This window comes from Bubalus kerabau, chromosome 1, assembly GCF_029407905.1.
Source record: "Bubalus kerabau isolate K-KA32 ecotype Philippines breed swamp buffalo chromosome 1, PCC_UOA_SB_1v2, whole genome shotgun sequence".
NCBI classification, from domain to species: Eukaryota; Metazoa; Chordata; class Mammalia; order Artiodactyla; family Bovidae; genus Bubalus; species Bubalus kerabau.
The window spans coordinates 261,571,371-261,592,598 of record NC_073624.1 but is presented as its reverse complement, the minus strand read 5'-3'; the positions used below and the strand labels follow the sequence as shown (position 1 = coordinate 261,592,598).

At 35.8% G+C, this 21,228-nt stretch overlaps 1 long non-coding RNA gene across 8 annotated transcripts in view; it reads left to right on the top strand.

The window, feature by feature from the left end:
- Window positions 1-20,073, top strand: part of LOC129639491 (uncharacterized) — a 347,939-nt gene extending 327,866 nt beyond the window's left edge. For 6 of the 8 annotated variants that reach the window (XR_008708473.1, XR_008708446.1, XR_008708438.1 and 3 more), the window contains one exon: window positions 19,813-20,073. This is a non-coding gene — a long non-coding RNA (uncharacterized LOC129639491). Of the gene's footprint in view, window positions 1-12,641; window positions 12,880-19,812 lie in introns of those variants that run through there. The other 2 variants (XR_008708453.1, XR_008708440.1) reach the window with 1 other exon arrangement.
- Window positions 20,074-21,228: the final 1,155 nt, after the last annotated feature.

Here is a 21,228-nt window from a genome sequence, read left to right as displayed (position 1 = left end):
ATAATAATCCATGAAGGGGGCCTTATCTTTACTTTTAAATAAATAATTTATTCTACATATGTTCCTCTACTATGACCAAGACTTTATTGTATACCCTTGAGGTTTCACAATGGTAATATAGACTCACTGGCATCTAGAAAATTATAGACTTACTGACAAAGATGAATATAAATAATATCTATAAATTAACTTTGTCAAATATGCAAAAGTATGTCAAAATGTGCAACTTTTTATGGCATACATCTTCCATATATATCTAAATTTTTAAAAATGTAGACCAACCTTCACAAAGGCAGAATTTATATTAGTTTTGTTCATCTCTGTATCTAGCACTTAATAAAACACATAGGAAATAAATATCTCTCTAAAAATTTTTATAGGATGTGAAACATAAATGGATTTCTCCAGAACTTTAATGTACCCAATTACTAAAATTCTGGTAAGGTATATTCCTAAATAAAGATAAGAGACACAGCTTTTGGTCTAGGGAGAGCACATTTTTACCATAAGTCACACCTGTTTTTTGAAGTTTGAGAATGTTAATGCTGTATACAAATAACTTAATGTTCAAGAAGTCTCCAAGTCCCTAATGGGAACCTTTGTGAAAAAAGACTGTTACTCATGATCAGGCTTCTGAGTTTTTCATTGACAACTTGAAAATGGTTACAATGCCTGCATCCTGGGAAGGATAACCTGGAAAAATGTGATACTTTCTATAAAGTTTCCCATTTGGAAGGACAGTGACAACCCTAAAGGAGAGAGAAAAAATCATTGTTATCTGAAAGCTCACAGGAGGAGGAAACATTTCCAATTTCTTTATTTCCTGACCATCCACTTCCTGGGGTTGTGTAGAATTTATATATTTTCTATAATTCAGGTCACTACTTAGATAACAGATATATCTGGAAACTACAAATTTAGAAGAAACTACAGTTTTCTATAGCTCTAAATTAGAAAGTTTATTTTAGATTCTGTAGTCTTTATAGTCACAATGTTCCATTGACTAGTTCCAAAGAACACAATTCTCTTTCCCTTTAGTATGAGTGTTAAAGCCTTATATAGGGCTTTGTGGGGAGCAGAAAGCTTCAAATAATTTGGTAATATAGGACGTCAACAACCATCAACATCCCACCTCCATTTCCGTGTGTATTAATTTTAGTGCAGAAAATGCTGCCAAAGAGTAGGAATTGTAATTATAGGCGTATGACTATTCTATTTGTTTCTGAGAATTGTTACAAATATATGGACTCTCTCCTTAGAAATCAAATACTTGTTTGTGACATAGATAACATTTTACATGCAGAGGTACTCTTACTTCATGTTGCCCAATTGTGGGCCTCTAAAACCTCTATCCAGTAGACTGAGAAAAGAAGAAATCTTGAGACAGACCTTACCTAAATACCCATCCACTTAAAAGACTAAGGCTATAATGGGATTATAACTCAGTGTGAAATAGGGCTTTAGCAATGCTTCCCAGATGGCCCTAGTGGTAAAGAACCCGCTTGCCAATGCAGGAGACACAGCTTCTATCCCTGGGTCGGGAAGATCCCCTGGAGGAGGACACAGCAATCCACTCCAGTATTCTAGCCTGGAGAATCCCATGGACAGAGGAGCTTGGTGGGCTACACTCCATGGGGTCACAGAGAGTCAGACACGACTGAGGCAATCACACACACACACAAGAAACAGATGGTATAACCAAACTGAACGATTGAAGACAGTTTATCAAAGGGCCTATTTAAGATGCACAGCAGATTTGGCTTGAAAAAGGAGAGACTGGGGGCCTGGAAGTCTTCCCCAAAGCTAGCCTGATGGGACAAGAGGGGCAGGAGGTTGCCTGTACACACAGGGTAGCTTTATGGACGGAACCACTTCATAGAACATGTGGCCTTCAGTAATGGTACAGCCAAACCACAACGAGATAAGACGACGGACCTGGAGAACAAATGTCTTCATCAATCCATTCTCCTCCTTTCCTCTGGATCTTTTATTACTGTTTCTGATTGACTAAATCCAACCAGAAACCAAAGGAAAGGGAGCCTGTCAATGCTATCAGCACACCAGGGCAAATTGTGAGAGGAAAAGGATGGGAAATGGACCTGGAGAACAAAACTGGAGATATGCAGTGCATGATGTCTTCCAAAGTCTGTTCCAGGGTATACCAGTTCCATAAAATGAGCCACAGGGACAAAGGTCTAGGATCAAATCGGTTTGGGAAATGCCATATAGTCAGCCTACGTGTCCAAATTACCATATGCAAGGAAGGCACTGCCAGAACAGTAAAAAAAAAATAAAAGGAAGCCTCAGGCTTCATGGAAATTAGAGTTTACTGAACAAAACAATAAATGAACAAATGAAAAAAAATGGCTGTATAACATCATGTTAACTAGTGACCGGGGCTATCTTAAATAGGGATTTAATGGAAGATGATTTCCTATTGAGGAAATTATGACTGTTTCAGATTTTCAAATTTTGTTTCAAATAGAGTTCAAATACTGTTTATTGCTGAAATCTTATAAATCTAGTCTCCTTACACTTGATCATAAAACTGAACTTGTGTAGTTTCACAACTTTGTGCATTTTCCACATTTTCTTTTTTGCCTTTCCTATAGTATTCTCTATGGTTTCTTACTTTTTCTCAAAAGTGATCATCTTTACATCTTCAGTGTTTGGCCCTATATCATGCCTGGTGGGTTTTTTTAAAGGTATGACTTTCAAATTAAATCAGATTTTATAATGATAATAATGATTACTATTATTGTACCGTAGTAATGATTATAGCAACAAAACTCCTTAAATATCTAACTATAATGCATGTTTTCTTTGTGTCATTTATTGTTTGAAGGTCTTAGTGGGTTATCCCATTAGTCTTCACAACAATCCAATGACATGAACATTCTTATTATCCTCACTCTGCAGATGAAAAAACTAAGACATTAAGAGCTCCAGTAACTTGCTCACCAGCACACGAGCAGAAGTGTTAGAGCCAGGATATCTAGCCCCAGAGCCTGGACATTTAATTGTTTTCACTATATTAGCTTAAATAATGCTCTGTGCTGTGCTTAGCTGCTCAGCCATGTCTGACTTTCTGCAACCCTGTGGACTGTAGCCCGCCAGGCTCCTCTGTCCATGGGGATTGTCTAGGCAAGAATACTGGAGTGGGTCGCCATGCCCTCCTCCAGGGGATCTTCCCAACCCAGGGATTGAACCCAGATATCTTGCATTCCAGGCAGATTCTTTACCGTCTGAGCTATCTAATTAATCATATCTAACTAGACAACAGTTTTTGATATATGGGTGTCAAGCTTAGAAAATTTTGAATTATAAAAATACAATATCCACACTCAGTATGTTAGAAAAATGAGGGGAGATATATCTAAGCAAGAGAAATAAACAAGCAGTTGAAATTGAAAGGAGAAGGATGACATGTTTACTTTATTAATTAAAGTAATTAATTATTTAAGTAATTAAAGAATTACTTTATCTAAAGTAATTCTTGCAGTCCATAAGAAAAGGAAAGTAGGTATGTTATGTTCAATAGGATTTAGAGGCAATTTTGGGATGTAACACTGGAGCATTTTAAGTAAAGGCAATGCTATGTTTTTTATATCTTATGCTATGACATTTACAGAAAAATAAAAATTTTAGTGGCATACTAGTATTTTTACATAAAATAAATACAAAAGCCTAGTTAAGACATAAAAATTCCATGTACCACCAGAGATGAGGGAGGCATATTTAATTCATGTGCTTTCAAATATGAGCACCATGGGGACATTTTTATCTGAGAATATTTTTACTCTATGATGCATAAGTTTATAAATACTCTATGGTGGCTATGTCAGCCAATTTTTAAAATAATTATTCGACCTTAAAATTCCAACAATTTTTTTCACTTAATTATGCTGTTAAATTTAAAAGGTTTGTGTAGAATTTTTAAAACTTCAATAACTTAGAAGAGTATAGTGGTTAGCATTTACCAGTTTAAATATATTTACCATTGACTATTTTTGAAAAAATAATAGAATGTAACAAAATACCAGGAGATAATTGAAATTCTGTGATATCACATAGATACCTCAAGGCAATATGTTACTTAAGTAGCTGTATGTAAAACATTTCTTTGGGGTTCAATATAGCTTTTTGTTGGTAACTTTGTTGGTAGTAATGAGAAAGATTTTTTCTTTAACCTTAGAAAACCTGGTTGCCCTGTGAAGCACAAAGGAAGCATTAGTAGTGTTAATCTATATAATTAGTTTAACCAGAATAAGTTAAAATTCATATCCTCATTTTTTTTTATACTAAGGCTAGGTTTAAATAACAAAGACAGTGTGTGCGCAAATATTTTCAGGTAAATAATATTTAATGCGAATAGAAAGTCATGAAAATAGACTACATAGCTATGGAGATGAAATATCATGGTGCTGACAGAATGGTTGATAGTTTTCATGTTACTGTAACCAACAATGTGAAGGCATAATTACTAGGTAACTGACTATACAAAAATGAAATGTTTATTTGTTAAAAATAATTCTACAGATATTCTTCCCATGCTTGGTCTATATTACAGTTGTATTGATCTGAAAACCCACTCACTGCCCAAAGGAAATATATATCTGACTTAGTTGTATATACTTGAAGTTCACTAGTTGAAAAATTCAGTGGGTTTATTTCTATTCCTTGGTTCTTGTCTCATCACAACAAAAATTTGGAGCGATGGACCAAAAGGTGTAGAACGACAGACAAATTACAGCTCAATTCAGCTCAAGCAGACAGATCTTTTATTAGTCAGACCTTCTCAAAGGAGTCCTCTTCATCCTTCCTATCAATGGCTCTTGGCTTCCCCCTTTTATACTTCCAGTCTCCTCCTTTGCACTCTGCCCAGTGCAAAGTAAGGCTTGTACCTATCACTAGTCAATGAAAGGAAATGCAAATGGGCATACGCTCAAAGCCGACTGACAATTTCAAGTTATATAACAGCAGGCTGTATTGTTTATGTCTTCCCATATGTCTTCCCATAATTCAGTCTGTTATAATTAGATGTAGAATATTCATGAGTCCTTAATGGGCTCCTAACTTCCCAACTGTGCAATACTTTGGCTACCTGATTTGAAGAGCCAACTCACTGGAAAAGACCCTGATGCTGGAAAAGGTTGAAGGCAGGAGGAGAACGGGATGACAGGGGATGAGATGACAGTGATGGATGGCATCACTGACTTGATGGACACAAGTTTGAGCAAGCTCCGGGAGTTGGTGATGGATGGGGAAGTCTGGCATGCTGCAGTCCACGGGGTTGCAAAACGTTGGACGTGACTGGGCGACTGAACAACAACAAGAAAAGCAATTGGACAATTCAAACTCAATTACCTGTTTTCCTAACAGTAATTATTTACTTGTGAGTTATCTAGTGATAGAACCTTCCTTATCTTTATATAATATATTTCAGTTTTTCATATAGATAATGCTATTCTTATTTGATGACTAGTAACACCTTCCCAACCAGTCCATTCTGAAGGAGATCAGCCCTGGGATTTCTTTGGAAGGAATGATGCTAAAGCTGAAACTCCAGTACTTTGGCCACCTCATGTGAAGAGTTGACTCATTGGAAAAGACTCTGATGCTGGGAGGGATTGGGGGCAGGAGGGGAAGGGGACGACAGAGGATGAGATGGCTGGATGGCATCACTGACTCGATGGACGTGAGTCTGGGTGAACTCTGGGAGATGGTAATGGACAGGAAGGCCTGGTGTGCTGCAATTCATGGGGTTGCAAAGAGTCAGACACGACTGAGCGACTGAACTGAACTGAACTGAACTGAACACCTTCCTTGAATCTCTCTTAAAGGTCAACTGCTTCATACACAAGGCATATCATAATGGATAGTTCTGGAGCCACGGTGGGCTTGTGATTCATGGGCTCATGAATACTGTCTCTGCCATTTCTTAGCAATCTGGCCTTATATAAATTACTTAATGTCTCTGAGATTCTGTGTCCTCATCTGAAATTAATTTACTTATGATTATTTAGTTTTACTCATACATAACCTGGTTAATGGCATAAATGTAAAGCTACAATTGTGCTTTTTCTTGGGCTCTTTGGCCTACCAATGAATTGACAGTGTTCTTTGAAATGATACTATAGAACTGGTTAATGAATAACATACTATTTTTAAGACAGCTTGTTTCTTACTATTTTTAAAGATAAAGACTTTTGTTTGGAAGCACACTCTAGTCTTAGATTTAGAAGTGGGTCCTTATGGATTAACAACAATCTCTAATTCAGTAGAAAAATTCTGTTAACAATTTAACAAAAATAAATTTAAAATAGTTAATGTTAAGTAGAAATATTAATACTCATATGATGTACCTGATTATCCTAGTTCTACCTTTAAGTGGAGACAGAGCCTCTCCCCTCTTTCGTATGATAACACTTAATAACATAATCAAGAGTTAGCACTTTTCTTTGTCAACCCATCTTACAATCATATCTGTCCCACTTCTGACACAAATGCAATACCTTCAGGATTTACTTAATCCTTGGAGTTATTCTCTGAGCACTTTTAATTCATCAATTCTTGAACTATGAAACTGGATTTAAGGATATTATATTTCTATATTATATTTCTATACTATATATTTAATGAATTTCAAGTGTATAGTCAGTAGAATGATACTGATATATGGTTCTCCAAGGAATAAAGAGAATCACATTTTAGAAAATGCCCATCTCTTCAATAAATAAATAAATGAAGAGGGAAAAAAAAAAACTTAAGAAGCTATAAGTTCAAGTAAAGGCAAGCATTTCTAATTTAACCAGAAATCTAAGAAACCATAAGAAAAATGATAGACTTGCTGTGTGCAGTGGTGTGTGTGACCGGCAGAGCTCAGGACTGCCTGCATCCTAACTGCAAGGAATGCTCTGACTCGCATGCTGAAGAGACAGGTGCAGTACTTGACACTGATTCAGAATGGAGAAGCGGGACTTTAGAGAAGATTTCTTCACTCCTGGAAGTGTTCACTTTTCAGGGATATTAGTGGGCGCATGGTGCAAGTCCTAAAGCATAAGTGGCATGGATGACATGGATGACATAAGCTATTGCACTAAAGTGGAGAGCCTGACGTTTCAAGCTTGGTGGTGATATTGCTTTTAAGCAGCAATATTAACAGGCCAGTAGTGGCTATGGTGGTAAAGAATCCACCTGCAATGCACGAGACCTGGGTTCGATCCCTGGGTTAGGAAGATCCCCTGGAGGAGGGCATGGCAACTCACTCCAATATTCTTGCCTGGAGAATCCCCATGGACAGAGGAGTCTGGTGGCTACAGTCCATTGGGTCACAAAGAGTCAGACACCACTGAGCAGCTGAGCACAACAGGCAACATAGTTTCAGGTACTGTGCCTAAAAGCTGAGTCTCCAATATCTTTCTCCAGCTTCCCAGTGATTGTATGAGTCATTAATTAGGTGACTATATCATTTGTCATCAACCAGGACACTTTTGAGAGTGAAAATAATCAACACATGACCCACAGGAGAACTTTAAAAACAAAACTGATCCAAGCTGTGTAGTTACTTCACCACTACTCTTTAGTAGATTTTGTATAGCATTCTCTGTGCTATATAGTAGGACCTTGTTTTTTAATCCATCATATATATAGTAGTTTGCATCTACTAATCCCAATTTCCCATTCTTTCCCTCTGTTACCTCTTCCCTTGGTAACTGCAAATTGGTTTTTTGTACCTGGGACTCTTTTTTTATATGTGTTTTGGTTTGTAGATATGTTGATTTGTATTGCATTTTGGATTTGTAATCCAAATACATGTCATGATCCCCTCCTCCAGGGGATCTTCCTAATCCCTTATCATATAAGTGATATCATATGGTTTTTGTCATTTCATTCTGACTTACTTTGCTTAGTATGATAATTTCTAGGTCTACCCATGTTACTGTAAATGGCATTATTTCATTCTCTTTCATGGCTGAGTAATATTCCATTGTATATACATACTGTATCTTCTTACACATTTATCTGTTGATGGACATTTAGGTGGATTCCATACCTTGCCTATTGTAAATAGTGCTGCTATTAACATAGGGGTACGTGTATCTTTTTGAATTATAGCTTTGTCTGCGTATATGCCAAAGAGTAGGATTGCTGGATCATGTGGCAACTCTACTGTATTTTTTTTGAGGAATCTCCATACTGTTTTGCATATTTTGGAAATTAAACCCTTTCTGGTTACATCCTTTGAAAATATTTTCTCCATCCTGTAGGTTGTTTTCATTTTGTTTATGGTTTCCTTTGGGTTTATTCCTGTGTGAGGAAGATTCGCCTGGAGAAAGGAATGGCTACCCATATCAGTATTTTTGTCTGGAAAATTCCAAGGACAGAAGAACCTAGCAGGCTATAGGGTCATATAGTCTATGGGGTAACAAAGAGTTGGATGTGACTAACACTTTTCTTTTTCTTTTTTTTTTGCTTTGCAAAAGCTTGTAATTTTAATTAGGTTTCATTTGTTTATCTTTTTTGGGGGGGGGGTTTGTTAGTTTTTATTTCTATTACTTTGGGAAAATGACCTAAGAAAACATTGCTGCTGTTGTTCAGATACTCAGTCATGTACAACTCTTTGAGAGACCCCATTGACTATAGCATGCCAGGCTTCCTGGTCCTTCACTATCTTCAGGAGCTTGCTCAAACTCATCTGCATTTTGGTGATGTCATCCAACCATCTCATCCTCTGTTGTCCCCTCCTCCTCCTGCCTTAAATCTTTCCCGGCATTAGGGTCTTTTCCAGTGAGTCGGCTCTTCACATCAGGTTGCCAAGTTATTGGAGCTTCAGCTTCAGCATCAGTCCTTCCAATGAATATTCAGGGTTGATTTCCTTTAGGATGGGCTAGTTTGATTTCCTTTCAGTCCAAGGGATTCTCAAGGGTCTTCTCCAACACCACAGTTCGAAAGCATCAGTTCTTCAGTGCTCGGCCTTCTTTATGGTCCAATTCGCACATCCATACATGACTACTGGAAAAACCATAGCTTTGACTATATGGACCGTTATCAGCAAAGTAATGTCTCTGGTTTTTAATACACTGTCTAGGTTTGTCATAGCTTTTCTTCCAAGGAGCAAGCATCTTTTAATTTCATGACTGCAATCACCATCCACAGTGATTTTTGAGCCCAAGAAAATAAAAGTTATCACTGTTTCTCTTGGGTCCCCATCTATTTGACATGAAGTGATGGGACCAGATGCCATGATCTTTGTTTTTTTGGATCTTCGGTTTTAAGCCAGCTTTTCCACTCTCCTCTTTCACCATCATCAGAAGTCTCTTTAATTCCGCTTTATTTTCTGCCATCAGGGTGGTGTCATCTGCATATCTGAGGTTATTGATATTTCTTCTGGCAATCTTGATTCCAGCTTTGTGCTTCATCCAGCCTGGCATTTCACATGATGCACTCTGCATAGAAGTTAAATAAATAGGTTGACAGTATACAGCCTTGACGTACTCCTTTCCCAATTTGGAAACAGTCCATTGTTCCATGTCCGGTTCTAATGATTGCTTCTTGAGATGCATATAGGTTTCTCAGGAGTCAGGTAAGGTGGTCCGTTATTCTCGTATCTTTAATAATTTTCCCACAGTTTGTAGTGATCCACAAGATCAAAGGCTTTAGTGTAGTCAATGAAGCAGAAGTATATGTTTTTCTGGAATTGTCTTGCTTTATCGATGATCCGACAGATGTTGGCAATTTGATCTGTGGTTCCTCTGCCTTTTCTAAATCCAGCTTGTACATTTGGAAATTCTCAGTTCATGCAGTGTTGAAGCCTAGCTTGGAGGATTTTGAGCATTACCTTGCTGGCATGTGAAATGATAAAATGTTGGTACAATTTATACCAGAGAATATTTTGCCTATTATTTCTTCTAGGAGTTTTAGGGTATTATATCTATGTTTAAGATTTTAAGCATTTTGAGTTTATTTTTGTGTATTGTGTGAGGGTGTGTCTAACTTCATTGATTTACATATAGCTGTCCAACTTTTCCAGGACCATTTGCTGAATAAACTTAATGAATTATAGTAAAGCTGTACTGAAAGAAAACATTATGGCCTTAAATTCTTTTATTTAAGGTGGATACTGAAAATGTATGACTGTTCAATTTAAGAAATTAGAAAACCAGATGAGCCAAATGTTTCTACTTATTCAAATAAAAAGGAAGAGGATAGTAACTTAAACTTATAAATCACATTGTAATTTTAGTGGGCAGTGATTCTATTCTACTTCCTGGAATGCTGATATCATAGCTCAACCATTTTGGACCACGAGGACAAAATGTCACATCCTAAGGCTGATTGAACCATGAGCTGGAAGGTTCTGTGTGCTGAATTCCTTGTGGAGTCAGGCCTTACTGTACTCCATTCTCATGAATAAAAATTAAGTTTTATCCTATTTATGCCATACTTGTTTTAGACTTTCTATCATAGAATTATATTATTTTTTCAATTATGTGTGAGTATATGTATGTTTGTGGGTAGATAGGTAAAATATACTCATCAGAATTCCATAGTGATGAGGTGAGTTTTCCTTTTGAATATTCATATTTTGCTTCAATAATGAATATTAGTTCATTTATTAGAATCCAAAGTTGAAGGTTGATACTAAATTATAAAAATTTTGCAAATCATCTCAAAATATGGGCCTTTCCAATTTCTTTAAAACCTGTGAACTGTCCACTAGCTATGATTTCAATGTCAAAGACCTAAGAGCAGTTACATAACAAGATAGAATAAAATAATGAAACTGTGAGGGTATTTTCGATGTTTATTAAAATTCTCACTTACTAATGAACTCAATCCTTCTAAAATCTTCTAAATAATCTAAAATCCCATAGTGCTATTTGGACACTGTGCTTTCTTTAAGCAGTCTGACAGATGAGGTCACTATTGAAACTATATGCTGAAATTCAGTGTTAAAATAGGGGATATATTATTTTTCCTAAGGAAAGCCACTGAATACCACATCAGTATTAACAGAATATCTAGAATTCAAAAGCTTTGCTATATTGATGTTTATAAATATTTTAAAAATGTTTATAAAATTTCATATTTGGAGAAAGTTTGCTTTTTCTCAATAGTAAAATTTACGACTAAATATATTCAGCACTATTACAAACCTGCTTGAAAATTCCTGCACAAAACTGACATTCAACCATGTTCTAACAGTTCAGATACTGGCAAGGTCTACAAAGATGCCAATGAAAAATATATATAGTGCATAATTTTCATTTCTTTGCTGTCAGGGTAACGTGTGCATCATATGCTTTAGTGAAGTCTAGCAGTACAAATGTGTCAAAAAATCATAAAAATTTGTCTTCTATGACTAACATCCAGGATTTAGGACCCTAGTATTTGGATATTTATCTCTAAGGAGGAAAAAAAGAGTTTATTCTTGGACAAATATATATATACACACACATACACACACACACATATAGATAGATAGATACACCTTATGTTTAACACATTTTCCCTACAGTATTTACTGAAACAATTTTAGCTGAAGTAGCCTTATTCCTTGTGTAGCTCCCCACCCCACATCCAATGTAATAGCCTGAAATTTAATGGGAGACTTCATGTGCAGGGATTTCAAAATTGGTATTGGAAGGGGGGAAAAGTGTATTAATTAAACCTCTAACTGTCAAAAGGAAATTATCTTCTACTAAATTTGCCTTATAAATTTACTGGGATGTTTTCCATGGGAGATAGATAAAATGAATTACTGTATTAGTCCCGATTATTTTATTGCAGGTAACAGAAACCATATCCAATTTAGCTTAAGTGAAAATTTAGTAACTCTGATAAAATGGAAGTTGAAAATGGGGGCTTGTATCAGTTAGAGTTGTACTGAAGCTCTGTTAATTTCTCCATGTCACTGTTCTGCTTTCTTCTTGCTTCTACTGGACTTCACAGTTCAGGCTCATATTCTCCATGTGGTGTGTGCATGCCAAGTTGCTTCAGTTGTATCCAACTCTTTGAGACTCTATGGTCTGTAGCTTGCCAGGCTTCTCTGTCCACGGGATTCTCCAGGCAGGAACACTGGAATGGGTTACCATGCTCTCCTCCTGGGGATCTTCTCAACCCAAGGGTCAAACCTGCATCTCTTATGTCTCCTGCATTGGCAGGTGGGTTCTTTACCGCTAGCACCACCTGGGAAGCCCTCTCCCAGGTAAGAAATTGCTATGACTATAAAATACCATCACACTCAGAAGTGTAATAGAAAGAGTTTACAACAAGAAAACAAGAAAAGATAAGATCTCATTTGTTTTCTGAATTATGAAGTCATCCACAATCATAATTTGTGGAGCGACTTCACTTTCACTTTTCTCTTTCATGCATTGGAGAAGGAAATGGCAACCCACTCCAGTGTTCTTGCTTGGAGAATCCCAGGGACGGGGGAGCCTGGTGGGCTGCGGTCTGTGGGGTCGCACAGAGTTGGACACGACTGAAGCAACTTAGCATTAACATTAGCGTGTGATACCTCAGCAATTAGACCTCCCTCTAAAATTGGCAGAATGACACTGAAGACCTGAAATAACAGCTTACCAGACCACAATTCCCTCAAGAATAATTGATGTACTTTTTTTTTTTTTTTTCAGTTTTGTGACTGAGTCCCACTTGTTCTCAAGGACTTCTGCTGAGGTTCAGACCTCCTACCAAATTCCCATATCTTCTATCTGTATTATTAAATTTATATTGGTAAATAAGTATTATATACACTGCAAACATAAAATTAAATATTATTGTTACCTACTTCTACTGCTTGTCAAAAATATTAACCTAGATAATCATCATATTAAAGTATTCATTTTGATATATGGCAAAACCTATACAATATTGTAAAGTTAAAAAATAAAATAGAATAAAATATATTAAAGTGTCAGTGTTGTTGTTGTTCAGTTGCTAAGTAATGTCCAACTCTTCACGACCCCACAGAGTGCAGCATGCCAGCTCCTCAATCCTCCACTACCTCCCAGAGTTTGCTCAAATTCATGCCCATTGAGTTTGTGTTGCTACCTGACCTTCTCATCCTCTTCTCCTTTTGCCTTCAGTCTTTCCCAGCATCAAGGTCTTTTTCAAGGACTTGACTCTTCACATGGGGTGGCCAAAGTATTGGAGCTCAGTCCTTCCAATGAATACTCTGGGTTAATTGGCTTTAAGATTGACTGATTTGATCTCCTTGCTTTCCAAAGGACTCTCAAGAGACTTCTCCAGCACCACAATTTGAAAGCATCAATTTTTTGGCCCTCAGCCTTATTTATGATGCTACTGGAAAAAACATAGCTTTGACTATATGACCTTTGTCTGCAAAGTGACATCTCTGCTTTTTTTTTTTTAATGTCTCTGCTTTTTAATATGCTGTCTGGGTTGTTATAGCTTTCCTTCTGAGAAGCAAGTGTCTTTTAATTTCATGGCTGCAGTCACCATCCACAGTGATGGTGGAATCCAATGAAATAAAATCTGTCACTGCTTCCACTTTGTCCCCTTCTCTTGCCATGAAGTGATGGGACCAGATGCCATGATCTTGGTTTTTTATGGGTTAAGACTTCTTTTATTCCTATTATTTGGTAAATTTGTCTGAATTCTTGCATCTCTTCTCCACTCTTTCTTTTTTTGCTTTTACCTCTTCCAAATTTTGTCAAACGAACTATAGGTTGTTCTTCTTTTTTGATATAGATATTTTCCTTCCAACTCATTGTGAAGCATACTTCTAAAAAATAGATACTATTTCACATCCCTGCTTTTTTATTTTTAGTATAGGATTCAGTCAATTCAGTTCAGTTCAGTCGCTCAGTCGTGTCCGACTCTTCGCGACCCCATGAATCACAGCATGCCAGGCTTCCCTGTCCATCACCAACTCCCAGAGTTCACTCAGACTCACGTCCACTGAGTCAGTGATGCCACCCAGCCATCTCATCCTCTGTCGTCCCCTTCTCTTCCTGCCCCCAATCCCTCCTAGCGTCAGAGTCTTTTCCAATGAGTCAACTCTTCGCATGAGGTGACCAAAGTACTGGAGTTTCAGCTTTAACATCATTCCTTCCAAAGAACACCCAGGGCTGATCTCCTTCAGAATGGACTGGTAGGATCTCCTTGCAGTCCAAGGGACTCCTCTTCATAGGATTAAGATATGTTTATCTATAACAATATATGTCACCTGTAGTTAACATTAAAACACATTTAAATATGTGAGAAATATTTTAATTCCTGTATTTTAAAAATATGAATTCATATATTTTTTAAATAACTGAAAAAATCCAATAGGCCGTTTAAAGTTCTTCCAGTTTTTGTAATCGTAAGAGTGAATTTTGCATTATTGAATTAGTTCCTATGTTAAGCTAAATGTGGGGATATTTAAAACTGTTATGATAACAGGTGTTTGAAATTTTTAAACCAATACATAGGATAGGTATGGAGTGTACAAAAAGAACAGATTTGATAAGAGAGATGGCTAGAATGAATAAATACTAATTCTGTATTCAATTATCCCATTAGACTAGTGTTTCCAAAAGTGAGTTACCTGGAGACACTGTCAGAGTATAAGTTAAAGGTCACAAGATCAAAACTATTTTCACAATAATACTAAGATGTCATTTCCCTTCACCACTTCCTTCTCTGATTTGTCTCTAATGCAGTGTTCCAGAGACTACATGATATATGATGATATCATTGCTCTCATGACATAGAACATGTGCTTGTGTTCTCATGTTTTCTGAATTTTTCTAACATGGTAAATTTAAGGTATAAACGTGTGCATTTTCAGAGAGTAGCTCAGTTTCTCTTGAAGCTTGTTTTTTGATGTTACTAGTTGTTTTCGCTTATACCTCTTCTAATCTCTGCATCCTCTTGTCACTCAAAAAATCATAATTCTGAAATCTTGATGTTTTCCTTACATTCATATGTAAAACATAGTAAATAAGTGCAATTTGCTATTTAGCTTTGCATAATATAAAAATAACTTTTTCCTAAAAGTTTACTGAATTTTTAAGTTATCTACAACATTTATTTTGTAAATTTAAGGGATTTTATTTTAAAGAAAAGATTGCAGTACGTTCATTTTCTTTTTAAAAATGGATTATTTACATAGCACAAGGGAGGTGGAAGACTCACCCAATCAACACTTAGCTGCATTGACAACCTCTAAAGATGCTGAAAGAGATGAAACTTAAATGCCAGAGAATTATCTGACTCACAAGAGAGGGAAAATGATTCAATAGAAATAGTGAAAACTATAAATAGGAAATAAAAGTATGATAAAAGGTGTACATGTGGGGGACTGTAGATGTCAATACTTTACCTTGTAGTGTCTCATGCAACAGAACATGTTTGAATAGTCACAGTGCCACACAGATGTAACATTGAGACCAATCATTCACAACTGAAAGGAAAATATACTGTTTTAAATATGGATATGATAAGCTCTTGTTACATATTCTTATTAGAAATAAACCACAGAGGTTTATTATAATCTATTGAATCATATTTATTGGAGAAAATTAATACAACAGCTAAAAATCTAAAACAAGCCTTGAACAGTTGACATTATTGAATGTTTACTGGATGAAGAGTCGGTAAAAGAAATCACAGCAGTGCCATTTTCCAATGATTCAGTAACTCATTGAATTAAAGATTTATCAGCAAACCCATGAAGAATATTTATCAGCAATATCTCACTTGGAGAATAGTACCTACAAATGAATAAATCTCTAGTTGTGGCTGGACTCTGTTACCAATACCAACTAATCATCAAATATGATTTCTATGTAAATGTCTAATGAGCATAAAAGGTAAATAGTTGAAGTATTGAGTAACCTTTATGAATCTTATGATTTATCCCATCAAATGTGTTGATACGGGCACTGATAGTGCGAACAGGATGACAGGGAAAACTGGTAACTCAGTGTAAATCAAGGCAGTAGTAACAAGTATACTAAAACTGATTTCTTTATCAGTGGATGCTCACAGATAGAGAAATGCCTATGTTCCTTACCAATGGCCCCAATTAAGCACTAAAAATAATTTTGTTACATCTCAGCCTTTGAGTACAGATCTTTTATATCGCATTTGTGAAAATGGAAAGTAGACCAAGCACTTTGCTGCATACAAAGTTCAATAGGTATTTTTAAGAAAAGCTCTTGTGTGTGGTATGGGTGTTGTAGTAGATACATTTTTTATGAAACACGATTTTTATTTAAAAGAATGGTTGACAGAGGAGCTAGGCACACACGTGGAAGAATGGGTGTCCTACTTCTCAGGGAAAAGACAGACAGAAAAGGTCAGCTTGTTCAAAGCCACTTACATTTGCTGTCAGAGAGGACCAGATTTAATTTATAAAAATTTCTTGTTTCAGTGGTCTTATCACTAATGTTTTAGAATATTAGCAAATGAACAGTTGTTATGTGGACATTTTTTAAATGTCCATGATGCATGAACATATGCTCCTATTCAGCTATTTTGGATTCTCTATAAACAAGAAATATATTCTTCTGGATTAAAAATATTATACCAGAATGCTTTTAATAAACTCAGAATGGTCTGTGATTAATCACTTTGTTCAGTCTTCACACATGCAGGATTTATTTCCATTTCTGATTACAAAGAAAAAAAAAGACCCTTCTTTTCTCTGATTAAAGGAGTACGAAAGAAAAAAGAGAAAAACAGGAGGAGAGGATGAGTGGTGAGTTAAAGTACAGATTGAGTGTATGTATTTTAATCTGGCAGTTGTCTTGTATAATTTTTTTTTGCCAAAAGACTGCTAATTTCATACAAAAATTTAAATATTGTAGCAGTCACCCAACTTAAACATTTGGCAAATAGTTATCCTATTTTAAAAATGGAAAATATTTCTCAAGTGCTTCTGTTTTCAAAATACTGTCTCACGCTATTCTTTGTTTGCTTGATCGTTCTCTTGGAGAAAATTCTCTGAATTCAGGATGCTGTACGTATGCAGTTTCTTCTATCACATCTCTTTAAAACGACCTTGGTTACTCAGTTAACGAAAAGTCAGAGGGCCATTTGTTTTTCCATTTTCTCTCCTTTCTTCTTCCTCTTTTTTTTTTTGTCTTTGATGGAGTATATCTACATCTTTTAAAATACATTCAAAGTACACTGAAAAGAAACATTACGTTGTTACATTCCTGGGGTATATTTTTAACAGGAAAACTTGAGAACAAAATTTTAAGTATTTTTTATTTGCTGCAATTTAAACAAAAACAAACCAAACTCCACTTTTCACAGGAACAGAGAAGCTCTCAGTTTTAGATGTGAATCACTCCATGGGAAAATTTACTAGATTCACAAGGCTTCAGGCACCATAGTCTCAATCTTATGAGTGCCTTTTTTTATTTCGTTTGTCCTCATGCTGATATCAGACGGAATTTTTTTTTTAAGTAAAAACTGAAGCTAGAATGTTGTTGAAGTTACAGAATCTGCTCTATTCCACTTGACCACATTACTGTCAAACTCACATAGTTTCTAAAATCTGTAACCAAAATTTCTTCTAGTATCTGTTCGTAGAGGTAACATGGACTAGCGTGTGTGTTTGAGATTTTCTGTTTAAATAAAGGCATATGTCTTCTAGTTTAGGAGTAAGGAAAATATTTATGTAAAATATTACCAGAAGTTGGATTTGTTATAACTGTAGACGTTAGGAAGAAGAGGTGATATAATAGGTTAACTACAGTATATAAAAAAGCAGTTAGGTATTTTGCCATTCTGAATATTATGCCTTTAACAAAATTCCACTCATCACTAAAATATACTATCCTTGACCAATTAACTCATTTATTAAGAGCACTAAATTAAGGCAATATGTTCACAGACTGTGCTAATAATATCAATTAGCCATTTCACCAGCACTCTTCAAAAGAATGGATTAGCTGAAATTCATCACCACTCTAGGACAGCTCATCGTAAATATCAACTGACCATAAATCTTTGAAAGAAAAATGACTGTATTATAATCTAATGTAGTCAGAAGTAGTTTTACTGTAAAGCAAGTGATGCTTATTTCAGCTTCAAGGACCCTCATTCTCATTTACCCTTTCAAGGCCACTGGAGAAAGCCTATAACACTGTCACTTGGTCATGCTATTTTGTAAAATTAGGTAGAACCTTTTCATTGTAATCAGTTAAGATTGTTGTCTTCTTTTACCCTGTCTCTCCATTAGAGTTGGCATTTAAGAATGAATATTTGGGATATTTTGCTAGGAAGATATTGAGATGTAGATGCATTTATTTTCAGTTTATGGACTTAAGTGGTTTGCAATCCCTTGTGTGTATAGGTAAGCCATTACTAATTATTCCAAATATCATGACCCAAAGGCATAGGGACCAGAGGTCATATGGACAAATTCTAGGCACCCAGTATCAAAAATACGTGCGTAGCAGAAGACCAAAAAAAAAAAAAAAAAAAAAAAGTCTCACATGCACGTAGGGAAAATGTAGTCTCTAGAAAAATCCAAGAAGATCCCCTGGAGGAGGGCATGGCAACCCACTCCAGTGTTCTTGCCTGGAGAATTCCATGGACAGAAGAGCTTGACGAGTTACAGTCCATGTGGTCATAAAGATTCAGACATGACTGAAGTGACTCACTGCAGCACACACAGAAAATTATTATAGATTGTACTACTCATACACAAAAGCATGTTGATCAAGTTCCTCTACAATGTGACGGCAATCCTAAAATTCATATTCCATTACTAATTAGCTGTCAAACTGAAATAAACTTTTCTGGCCTAGTAATAATAACAATAATAAAGTGAAATATCAAACATTTCAAGGGAAAGTAGTAAACTTTTCCTCTATATTTCTGAAAAACATTATAAAATTGTTTTCCTATGAAAAAACTGTGTACAGCCAAATGATCTTTTAAAAGGCTTATAGAGATATACCCAGAACTTAATAATTATGTTTTTCTTTGAATCCTTCCTCGATCTTCAAAGCCAGATAGAGTAGGTAAATCCTTCTTATGTTTCTATATCTCTGACTTCCTTTCCTGTTTCATCTTTGTGTTTTCCTCCTCCATTACGTTCCACTGAAGGACTTCTCTGTTTCCTTTGGTTCCTTTAAGGATTCATGTGATTACATTGAACCTATGTGAAACCAGGGCCATCTCTCCATTTTACAGTCAGATGACTAGTAATCTTAATTATTTATATGCAAAGTGCCTTCCCAGCAGTACCTAGGTTAGTGTTTGAATAAGCTATCAATGAAAGTATTTGGGGGGGGTGTCTCTTTAGAATTTTGCCTACCATTGTACTGATTTAATCCAAATTTCTGGTTTTAAAATAGAGAAATTTAGGATAAGGAATGTTATCCAAGTACTTACGCAAAGCTTTGTTGCTGTATTAAAAGATAGAGGAGACTACATTTTTCTATTAGGACTGTTAGCTTATCTGCATAGGAAAGGATGGACAGAAGCTTATCTGATTTTCATAATAAGTTGCATCATAATTATGTTTCCCTCTAATCAATAACTTGAAATATTCCTACTCCAAGGCTTAATAAAGAATTCAAACTATCTGCAGTACTGCTTCTTCCAAAAATTTTGCACAGTACTACTGAAACCTGAAGGGTGGAGTAAGTATTGAGTTTTTCCTTTGTAGTGGTCAGCTTTTTTTTTTTTTTAAGAGCGCCATAGTAAATAGTTTAGACTTTGGGAACATATGCTTTCTGTCACAACCATTCACCTATGCCACTTATAATGAAAAGAGGGGTAGACCATAGGTAAATGAGTGGATGTGAATATATTTCAATCAAATTTTGTTTACAGATTTGGTCCATGGTGAGAAATGGAAGCTGCTTAGTTTGCAAACTCCTGGTGTGACGACTTGAGTTCCGTATCTCCGTGCTGAACTCTCATGATCATCCCAGCCACTTTATTTCCCATCTGGCACTCAGAGTGTGCCTCTCATGTATAGAGTACATTTTATGCTATGCCCTCGATGTTGATATTTGATTTTTAAAATATATATAGGCATGTTTTACAAACTGCTATACTTTATTAAAGCTCTTCTTGGGTCAGTACACAAAACTGTGTCAGTAGTGTTTGGGTTTCCCCGCCCCCCCCTTATGCTGAATTAGTATGCTTCATTTTATCAGAAAATTAAAATTACGCATCCCATCACGTCCCTTTTTGACTTGGCTTATAGGAAATATGGATTTATAATAAATACTCACTTCTATCCTTATATATGTAAGCTTTAGGGCACATTTATTTTACCTTAATTTTGTAAACTTTTGGACTTACAGTATGTATGATTTTAGTTGCAGTCTTCCTAAAATCCTACACATGAATATATAACAGTGGACTTGGGATTAAAATTATGGTTTATTATTAGTCTTCCTCAAATACAAATATTTGCACTCACATTTTATTAACTTCAATTCATTCTGTGCATTCCCTATATACATTGTCTATTGATGGAATCGGTCGTTTATGTATTTAAATTTCCACACAGAGTAAAGTCTATGTCAGTGTAGTTCTCTCTTTTTTGATATTGATTTATATTTATCGAGATTTCTTGAACTTGGATCTATTGACACACTTTGAACTAGAAATTTGTGTGGAGAGAGGCTGTCTTCCGTATTGTAGCCTGTTTACCAGCATCTCTGGCCTCTGCCCACTAGATGCCAGTAGCACTCCTGCCAAGATGAGACGACCAAAAGAGCTCCAGGCATTTCAGAAGGTCCTCTGGGAATACGTGTATTAGGGTAGGGGGCACTGGAGGAGAACCATGATTTATTCAGAAATTGTACAAATTATGAATTAACAAATTGATGAATTTTCATGATGTGAGCACACCCGTATAATGAACAAATTGATCAAGAAATAAAATAACCACCCGCCTTCCCCAAAGCTCCCTCTTGCTTTCTCCCTACCTATACTTCCTCACAAAGTAAATATCTTTATGATTTTTAAGACCACAGATTGGTTTTCTTCTTTTGAATTGTGTATAAATGGAATAACACAGAAAGCCCTTTGTGGGTTTCAGTCAATATTACTCTTATGAGATTCATTCATATGGCACATAGCAATAGTTTTCATGTTATTGCCAAATGCTGTAATTTACTTGTACATTTTACTGACAAAGGACAGTGGTTTTCAAGGCTTTATTTGTGGAAATGTTTTAATTTAACTTTTGGGTCACTTTTTCAGATTGGTTTTTAAGGAATTTGTCTACTTTCT